The sequence below is a fragment of the Orycteropus afer genome, unplaced genomic scaffold (genome assembly GCF_000298275.1).
Source record: "Orycteropus afer afer isolate SDZICR_OR568_19922 unplaced genomic scaffold, OryAfe1.0 scaffold00245, whole genome shotgun sequence".
Classification (NCBI taxonomy): Eukaryota; Metazoa; Chordata; class Mammalia; order Tubulidentata; family Orycteropodidae; genus Orycteropus; species Orycteropus afer.
In genome coordinates, this window is record NW_006921832.1 from 948677 (window position 1) to 958273 (window position 9597).

Here is a 9597-nt window from a genome sequence, read left to right on the forward strand (position 1 = left end):
TGGGCAGCTGGATGTAGTATTCCCCATGATGAGACTGATAATCAACTCCATGGTGGAATCTACTGTGAGCAGCTGAGTAGCTGCCTTAAGGATGTGGTCTACTTCCTGTACATAAGGAGAAGCTTTAAGGAAACGGCCTCTAGCTTGTGGCACACTTGAACCCTGCATGTAGCCGTGTCATTGTTCAGCAGCCTGCCATGCTCTCCTGATCCTGGGACTTCCAATGGACTTGAATTAATGGCCTGCCATGTTGTTTGGTAACATCGGGACTATGCCATTTTATTTGTCAACCTTCGGCTTGTTAGCCTCAGCAGCCAGTAGCTGCCTGAGTGAAGAGATGCCTCTAGCTTCAGTGGGCTGAGAGCAAGAGGCAGAGCTGAAGCCCAAGGTCGAGGGGCTTTCACACAGCCTCTAGAGCTTGGCACTTTGAACTTGGACTTCTAGCCACTCAAACTGTAAGACAATAAACTCCTATTTGTTCAAGCCACCCCATTTGTGATATATTCCTGTCAGAGTGGCACAAGGTAAACAGAACATAAGGAGTGTACCTACCTGGTGTAAATATTCACCTTATATACCTGTCTGTTGTTTGGCTGGAAGCCATGAGAGTGAGTTCAATTCCAGGCCCAAAGGTTGATTAGGGGCCATAGTCTCAGGGGTTTCGCTATCTCTATCAGAGACTGATAAGTATGGTCTTCCTTATGATTTTGAGTTTTGTTCCACATATTTCTCCCACTTTATCTAGGATCTCCTGTGCTGATCCCTTTCCCAGTGGTCGATAGTGGTAGCTGGGCACCATCTAGTCTCAGAGTCATGAAGGCTGAGGTTTGCATGGTTCACTAGTCCTTCGGTCTAATTGTTTCCATGTGTCTTTCATTTTCTTCATTCTTCTTTGCTCCAGGTGGGGAGAGACCAATTATTGCATCTTAGATGACTCCTTGCAAGCTTTTAAGACCCCAGTTGCTACTCAACAAAATAGGACATAGAACAATGTTTTTGTGTAGCATGTTATGCCAGTTGAGGTTGTTTTCCCCCATGACCAAGGTCCCAAGTCCACAGGCCCAACAACTCACTCACTCAGGGTGGTTGAGTGTGGCTAAGAAGTTATCATAACTTCACCCCCTGTTAATCCAAACAACCCACTGCCATCCAGTTGATTCCAACTCATAGTGACCCCCATTGAGTTTCCAGGGCTGTAAATCTTTATGGAAGTAGATTGCCTCATCTTCCTCCCATGGAGCAGATGGTGGGTTTGAACAGCTAACCTGGTTAGCAGCCATATGCCTTACCCACTATGCCACCAGAGCTCCTTTGTCCCCGGTTAGCTCTGTTATATGTATGCACATTTTTATAGCACATACAAATACATATGTAGAAATATCGTCTACCAAACTTATGTATGGTTGTGGGTGTATTTCCTTTTGCCTAGACATACCTGATCATTCAGCCTGTCCACCTATGTATCCACTGATAGATTGATGTTTGGTATCACTGAAAATGCAGTATTATGTATGTAAAAGTCTTTATCTTTATTGTCTGTACCTCTTGTGCATCTCTGTGTTTTCCTTTTCCTTAGTGTTATTGTACTGGTCACTTATATTTGGTATATTGCCTTTCTCTTCACCCAAATCAATACTTATCTTTTACCTGTCTAGCAGTTTTTCCTCCCCTTCCCTCCCCTCCCATCACTGGTAACCAACAAAGAAAGTTTCCTTCCATCTATAAACCTTTCCTTGACTTTTTACAGTAATGAACTGTTACAATATTTGTCCTCTTGTGATTCACTTTTTCTACTCAGCATAAGGTCCTCCATGTTCATCCACATTATGAAGTGTTTTGTGGATTCTACATTATTCTTTACTGTTGCATAGTACTCCATTGCGTATATGTACCTAGTTTGGTTACCCATTACTCCACTGATGGGCACTTAAGTTGTTTCCATCTCTTTGCTATTGTGAATAGTATTGCAATGAACATTGGTATATATATATATCTATTCGTGCCCTAGCTCTCACTTTTTTAGGATATACCTAGCAATCAGACTTCTGGATCAAATGGCATTTCTATTTCCAACTTGTTAAGGAATTGCCATGTCATTTTCCACAGTAGTTGTATTATTTTACAGTCCCACCAGCAGTGTACAAGGGTCCCAACCTCTCCACATTCTCACCAGCATTTGTCATTTTCTGTCTGGTTGAACTTTGCTATTAGTACTGGACTGAGATGACATCTTATTGTTCTGATTTGCATCTCTCTAATGGCTAATGATCACAAACATTTTTTCATGTGTTTATTGGCCGCCTGAATATCTTCTTTGGTGAAGTGTCTACTGATGTTTTCTACCCATTTTTTAATTGGATTGTTTGTCTTTTTGATGTTGAGGTGTTCGAGTTTTCTGTACATTTTAGAGTTAAGTCCCTTGTCAGATTTGTCATTGCTGAATATTTTTTTCCCAACCTGTAGGTTTTCTTTTCACTCTTTTGGTGATGTCTTTTGATGTACTTAAGAATTTAATTTCTAGAAGGTCCCATTCATCTACTCTATCTTCTGCTGTTGTGCATTTTACTTATGTGTAAGAGACTATGAATGCCAAATATTAGGGCTCCTAAGTTTGCCCCTATTTTTTCTTTGATGAAATTTATAATTTTTGGTTTTACATTTAATTTAAGTCTGATCCATTTGGAGTTAGTTTTTGTGTGTGGTGTGAGGTATAGATCTTGTTTCATTTTTCTGCAAATGGATATCCAGTTTTGCCAGTACTGTTTGTTAAAGGGACTATCTTGTCCTCATTTAATGGATTTTGGTTCTTTGTCAAAGATCAGCTGACCATAGGTGGATGGATCTGTTTCTGGGTTCTCAGTTCTATTTCAATGGTCTGTGTGTCTGTTGTTGTACCAATACAAAGCTGTTTTGACTACTGTGGCTATGTAGTAGGTTTTGAGATCAGGGAGTGTGAGACTTCCTACTTTGTTCTTCAGTGGTGCTTTGCTTATCTGAGGGCTCTTTCTCTTCCATATAAAATTAGTGATTGGTTTTTCCATGTCCGTAAAGAATATTGGTGGAACCTACATTGAGATTGCATTGAATGTGTAGATTGCTTTGAGTAGTATTGACATTCACAATGTTCAATCTTCCTATCCATGAGCATGATAAGTTCTTCTATTTATCTAGATCTCTTAGAGTTTCTTGAAGTAGTATTTTGTAGTTTTCTTTGTACAGGTCTTTTGTGTCCCTGGTAATATTTATTCCCAAGTATTTTCTCTTTTTGGTGGCTTTTGGGAGCTCTGGTGGTGTAGTGCCTAAGACATTTGACTGCTAACCAAAAGGTTGGCTGTTCAAAACCACTAGCTACTACTTGGAAGGAAGACCGGCAATCTACTTCTGTAGAGATACTGCCTCAGAAACCCAAGGAGGGATCACTATGAGTCAGAAATGACTTGATAGCAGTGACTTTGTTGTTGTTTTTGATTGTAGATGGTATTGATTTTCTTTTCAGAGATCTGTTTGCTGATACAGAGGAATCTAACTGATTTTTGAATGTTGATCTTGTATCCTGGCACTATGCTAAATCTCTCAATTAGTTCTAATATTTTCTTGCTGAGTCTTTTGGGTTTTCTATGTATAGGATCATATCTGCAAATATGACTTTCTTACCAATTTGAATGCCTTTTGTTTTCCTTTCTTGCCTTAGTGCCCTGGCTAGGATGTGCAAGACAATGTGGAATAGATTTGGTGGTAGAAGGCATCCTGGTCTGGTTCCCATTCGCAAAGGGAATGATTTCAGTCTCTCTCCATTGAGAATAATGTTAGCTATTGGTTTTGCATAAATGCCCTTTATTATGTTGAGGAATTTCCCTTCTATTCCTATTTTTCTGAGAGTTTTTATCAGGAACAGGTGTTAGATTTTATCAAATGCCTTTTGTGCATTGATTGATATGATCATGTCATTTTTTTCCTTTATTTTACTTGTATCATGGATGATATTGATTGTTTTTCTGATATTAAATAATCCTTACATACCTGATATGAATCCCAGTTGGTTATGATGTATTATTTTTTTGATATGTTGTTGGAGTCTGTTGGCTAGAATTTTGTTGAAGATTTTTGTGTCCATATTCATGAGGGATATTGGTCTGTAGTTCCCCGTTCTAGTGGTATCTTTGCCTGGTTTTGGTATCAGGGTTATGCTTGCTTCATGAAATAAATTTGGGAGGTCCATCCTTGGCTATGTTCTGTGGTAATTTGAGTAGGATTGATGTCAACTCTTCTCTGAATGTTTGGAGATTCTCCAATGAAATCATCTGGGCCAGGACTTTTTCTTTCTTGGTAGTCTTTCTATGACTTGTTCAATTTATTCTTTGTTATGGGTCTGTTCATATTTTCTACCTCAGTCTGTGTTAGTTTAGGTAAGTCATGTATTTCTAGAAATCTGTCCATTTCTTCTAGGCTTTCAAATTTGTTAGAGTACAGCTTTTTGTGGTATACTGATATTGTCCTTTTATTTTGGTTTGCTCTGTTGTGACATCACCCATTTCATTTCTTATTCATATTATTGGCATCTTCTTTTCTTCGTTAAGTTTGTCGATCTATTAATCTTTTCAAAGAAGCAGTGTAGTCTTGTTGATTTTTTTCTATTGTCTTTCTATTTTCTGTTTCATTTATTTCTGCTTAAATCTTTATTATTTCCTTTCTTCTGGTGACAGTAGGCTTTTTGTGCTCTTTTTCTAATTATTGGAAATGTTGGGTTAAGGTGTTAATTTTGGCCCTTTCTTCTTTATTGATGTGTGCATTTCTTGCTATACATTGCTCTCTGATCACTGCTTTTGCTGTGTCCCGAAAATTTTGGTATGTTGTGTTTTCCTTCTTATTTGATTCAAGGAATTTTTTATTTCTTCTATTACCCACTAGTTTTCAAGGAGAGTGTTATTCAATTTCCACATGTGTGCTGTTTTTCCATTGACCTTCCTATTGTTGATTTCTAATTTTATAACATTGTGATCTGAAAAGACTCTTTGCAGTATTCCAGTGTTTTTAAATTTGTTGAGGCTTGTTCTGTGGCCTAACATATAGTCTATTCTGGAGAATATTCCACATGTGCTGGAAAAGAATGTATATTGTGCTGTTGTTGGGTGAAGTGCTCTGTAGATGTTTGTAAGTTCAAGTTGATTGATTGTGTTGTTTAGTTCTTCTGCATCTTTGTTGAGTTTTTTTCAGTTCTATCTTTGATTGAAAGTGGTGTGTTAAAGTCTCCTACTATTACTGTGGAGCCATCTATTTGTCCTTTCAATTCTGTTGATTTATGTATTCTGGTGCTGTTTCATTGGATGTGTAGATATTATTATGGTTATGTCGTCTTGTTCAATTGATCCTTTAATCATTATATAATGTCTTTCCTTGTCTTTTATGGTGATTTTTCTCTTAAAGTCTGTTTTATCAGAAGTTAATATTGCCACTGCTGCTGTTTTGTGATTACCACTTGATTGGAATATTTTTTTCTAAACTTTGATTTTAGTCTATTTTTGTCTTTATGTGTAAGGCGAATCTCTTGTAGACAGCATATTGATGGGTCATGTTTTCTTATCCAATCTTCAACTCTCTCTCTCGATAGGTGTATTTAATCCATTTACATTTAGTGTAATTATTGATCAATTATTAATTTATTGCTGTCATTTTGTTTTTCATTTTTTTGTGGTGTTGCTGATTCTTTGTTCCATACAATTTTCTGTGCTGAACTAATTTTGTTTATGAATTTTGTTATCATTTTCTTCATTGCTGTTGTTTTATTATTTGTTAAGTATTTGAGCTCTGGTAGCATAGTGCCTAAGGCACTTGACTGCTAACCGGAAGGCTGGCGGTTCAAACCCATCAGCCACTCCTCGGAAGGAAGGTTGGGCAGTCCTACTTCTGTAGTGATACTGCCTCGGAAACCCAAGGAGGGGTCGCTATGAGTCGGGGCCGACTCAACGGCTATTAACAACAACAACAACAACCTCTCCTCTCTTTTATTTTGATGAGAATGTTTGTTAAGTTTTTTTGAGGTTACCCTGTGATTTATTATTTTCTTCCCAAGTTTAGAACAGTCTGTTCTATCTTAAAGTTGTCTTGAATTCCTCTCCATTTGGAAGATTTCTGTATCTATACTATTTATTCCCTCTTTTTGCTTTGTAGTTGATCTCATTTACCAATTGATGTCTCTGGTTGCCTGTTTATATCTTGTAAGTTTATATTACTTTGGATTCTTTTATAACTGGGTTGGTTTCTGGGTTATGTTATCATGTGTGTTAACCATCGATTGTTGTCTACTTTTGTTGGTTCTCTGTCTGAGGGCCTCCCTTTATCATCTCTTATAAGTTTGGTCTGGTTATAACAAATTCTCTTAATTTCTGTTTATTTGGAAATGTCCTTACTTCACCATCATATTTGAAGGACAGTTTTGCTGGGTATATAATTCTTGGTTGGCAAATTTTTTTTTCTTTTAGTGTTTTATATATATTATCCCATTGCCTTCTCACCTGCATGGTTTTTGCCCAGAAATCAGAGCTTAGTCTTATTGGCTTCCCTTTATAAGTAATTTTTTTTTATTTTTCCCATGCTGCCTTTAGGATTCTTTCTTTGTCTTTGGTTTTAGTGAGTTTGATTTTGATATATCTCAGTGATTTACTTTTGGGGTCTGTTCTGTTTGGTGTTCATTGAACTATTGAGTGGATATCTTCTTGTCTTTCATCATATCAGGGAAATTCTCTTCCAACAAAGCTTTGGCAGTTTTCTCTGTGGTTTTATTTGTCTTTTCCTGTTCTAGAATTCCAATCACATGTAAGTTATTCCTTTTGATTGAATCCCATATGAATCTTAGGCTTTCTTCATTTTGTTTTGATCTTTTTCTGTTTGATCCCTTAACAAAGTAGTATTGAGGCATTTGTCTTCAGTCTCACTAATTCTATATTCCATTGCTTTGATTCTTCTCCTTTGCCCATTCAATGTGTTACCTATTTCTGAAATCTTAGTATTAATCTGTATTTCTATTTTTTCTATGGTTTCTAATTTTTCATTTATTTTGTCAGTTTGTACTTGTATTGTTTTCCTAAATTATTCTAGCATTTTGTCTGTGTTTTGCTTGATCTGTCTCTCAGTCCATTGAAAGTACCTAAATATAATCCTTTTGAATTCCTTATCAGTCAGTTCCAGTTCCTCTTGTTCCTCAAGGATGTTCTGGGTCTGTATTCTTGTCTCTAGTTTGTACTACTTTATCTTGGTTCTTTCTGTTGACTGGTATGGTTAACTGTCTCGGAGACATTGTGATGCCATTGTATTTATATTTAATTGGTGATTGTATGTTGGTATGATTTTCCCAGGTTTCTCTCTTTCTCTTTCTTTATTTTGTTTCAGTTATCTGAGTAAGCAGACCTATTGTGCTCCTCTGTTTGCTAGTTGGCAGCACTTAGGCAATCACCATCTGTCCCTTGGTGCATTTGATAGAGAATGAGAGTGTGTGCACAAATCTCTGTTAGCTGCTTATATAGAGCATTTGAGGGTGAGTTGGGCTGGTATTGGCTACTGTCTATCATCGATCAGTTGGTGCAGAAGCAAGTGATGGCCCACACCAAGTTGGTGGGGCTGCTGGAGGTACAGATATGGATAGGTTGTATGGCATGGTTGCTGTCTTCCACCCTGCTAGACAAAAACAAAAAATAAAAACAAGAGAACACAAACTATATAAACAACAACAAAAAAAAACTGCATAAACAAACAGCAACAATCACACAGATAAAAAGAAAAGGCAAAAAATGAAAAGAAAATTAAAAAAAGAAAGAAAAAAAAAGAGGAAGAGAAAAATAAAACACTCCACAATATCTTGGGAGGGGGGTATATGGAAAGAGAGCAAAAGAAAAAGAATAATAGAGAAAAATACAAAAAGAATAACAAGGGATGGGAAGAACCAAAAGAGAGAAAGAAAAAAAGAAGGCAACCAGGAAAAGGGGGTTGGAAAGAAGAAGAACCGGAAAAGAGAAAGAGGAAAAAAAAAAGAAAGGAAGAAAAGAGGAAGGAAAAATAGAGTAATTTAAAAACAAAGAAACAAAAACAAAAGGGGGGGTGGGTGCAGGGCACTCGGGCTCTGTAAGGGCACTCAGACTTGGATGGAATTCCTGCTTTCCAGAAAGTGGGTAGAAGTGGGACCTGGCCACCCCTCAGTTTACTAGGAGATTGTGGGATACAGGAGTAACAAGAGGAATAACATACCTTTGCAGTTGTCAGCCTCCAGTGTGGTTGCCTGTGAGGTCCTCAGCCAGGGAACTTTGTTCTTCTGTTGCTGCTCAGATCATATGCCACTTGCAATTACTCAAAATAGCCAAGCCATCAGGACAGCCAACAGGCCACAGCTTTGTTTGTCTCCTTATTTGTTGTTTTCTTTTCTAGTCATCAGCCGCCAATGCTGTTTCCTGTGTAGTCTTTGGCAAGCAGAGGCAATTCTTAAGTTGTAATATTCAAATTGGCTGTGCTGTTGGAACAGCTGACAGCCTGCAGCTCTGTTTTTATTCATGTTCTTCTACTAATTGGTATTTAATCCACTTCTTCATCCTTCCCTCCATAGCTCAGGGTTCCAGAATTATCTTCTGTATTTGTTTGAATTGGTTTCTAGTTTCTTTATTGCAGATGGTCTACGTAGCTTGCCTGCCTATTCCACCATCTTGTTGAAAGACCACTAGTTAATTTTGGTTGTGAGATCAGAGCTGGCTTAGATTTCCTTTTACAATGAGATAAATGCCTGTATATCCAGGGGCTTTGGTATAAACATCTAGTTCAGTGGTTAAAAGCAAATTTAACATTATCACTCTCCTTTAGTGTTTCCCCACTATTATTGAATAAAGGCCCACTCCTTTACCTTCCATCCTTTGCCTTTTGTAACCTGGCTCCTGCCTATCTCTCTTATCTCTTACCATCATTTCTCCTTACCTCTTCATGCTCTAGCTGTTTGTGTTGCTGTTGTTAGCTGCCTTTCAGCAAGCTCTTGACTCATGCCAACCCTCTGCACAGTAGGATTGAACCATTATGATTCATATGGTTTTTATTGGCTGATTTTCAGAATTAGATCACCAGACCTTTCTTCCTAGACTTTCTTAGTTTGGAAGCTCCACTGAAACTTGTTCAGCATCACAGCAACAAGCAAGCCTCCACTGATAGATGAGTGGCTGCACTTAAAGTGCATTGGCTGGGAATCAAGTCCCAGTCTCCTACTTGTGAGACAAAAATTCTACCACTGAACCACTAATTACCCTCTTCAGCTATTTGTTCTTCCTGTCTATTCTGTGTTGTTTTAAGCCTCCAGGCCTTTGTTCAAGCTGTTGTCCCCTTGAATGGCACTTCCCATCTATACCTTCTTCACCTGACTAAATCCTATTGTCCTTCAAGAATTCACTCAGGTATTGGCCACCTTCTTGAAGGCATCCATGCCTTTCCATACTTTTCCCTCTGTCTAATCATAGCATATACCTTTTGTTGTTGTTGTTAGGTGCTGTCAAGTTATTTCCAACTCATAGTGACCCCATGCACAGCAGAACAAAACACTGCCCGATCCCATGCCAGCTCCATGATCCCTGC

At 38.0% G+C, this 9597-nt stretch overlaps 1 protein-coding gene across 1 annotated transcript in view; it reads left to right on the forward strand.

Moving 5' to 3' along the window:
• Positions 1 to 9597, forward strand: part of KALRN (kalirin RhoGEF kinase) — a 1074930-nt gene that overhangs the window by 388123 nt on the left and 677210 nt on the right. The gene's annotated exons all lie outside the window — the stretch shown is intronic.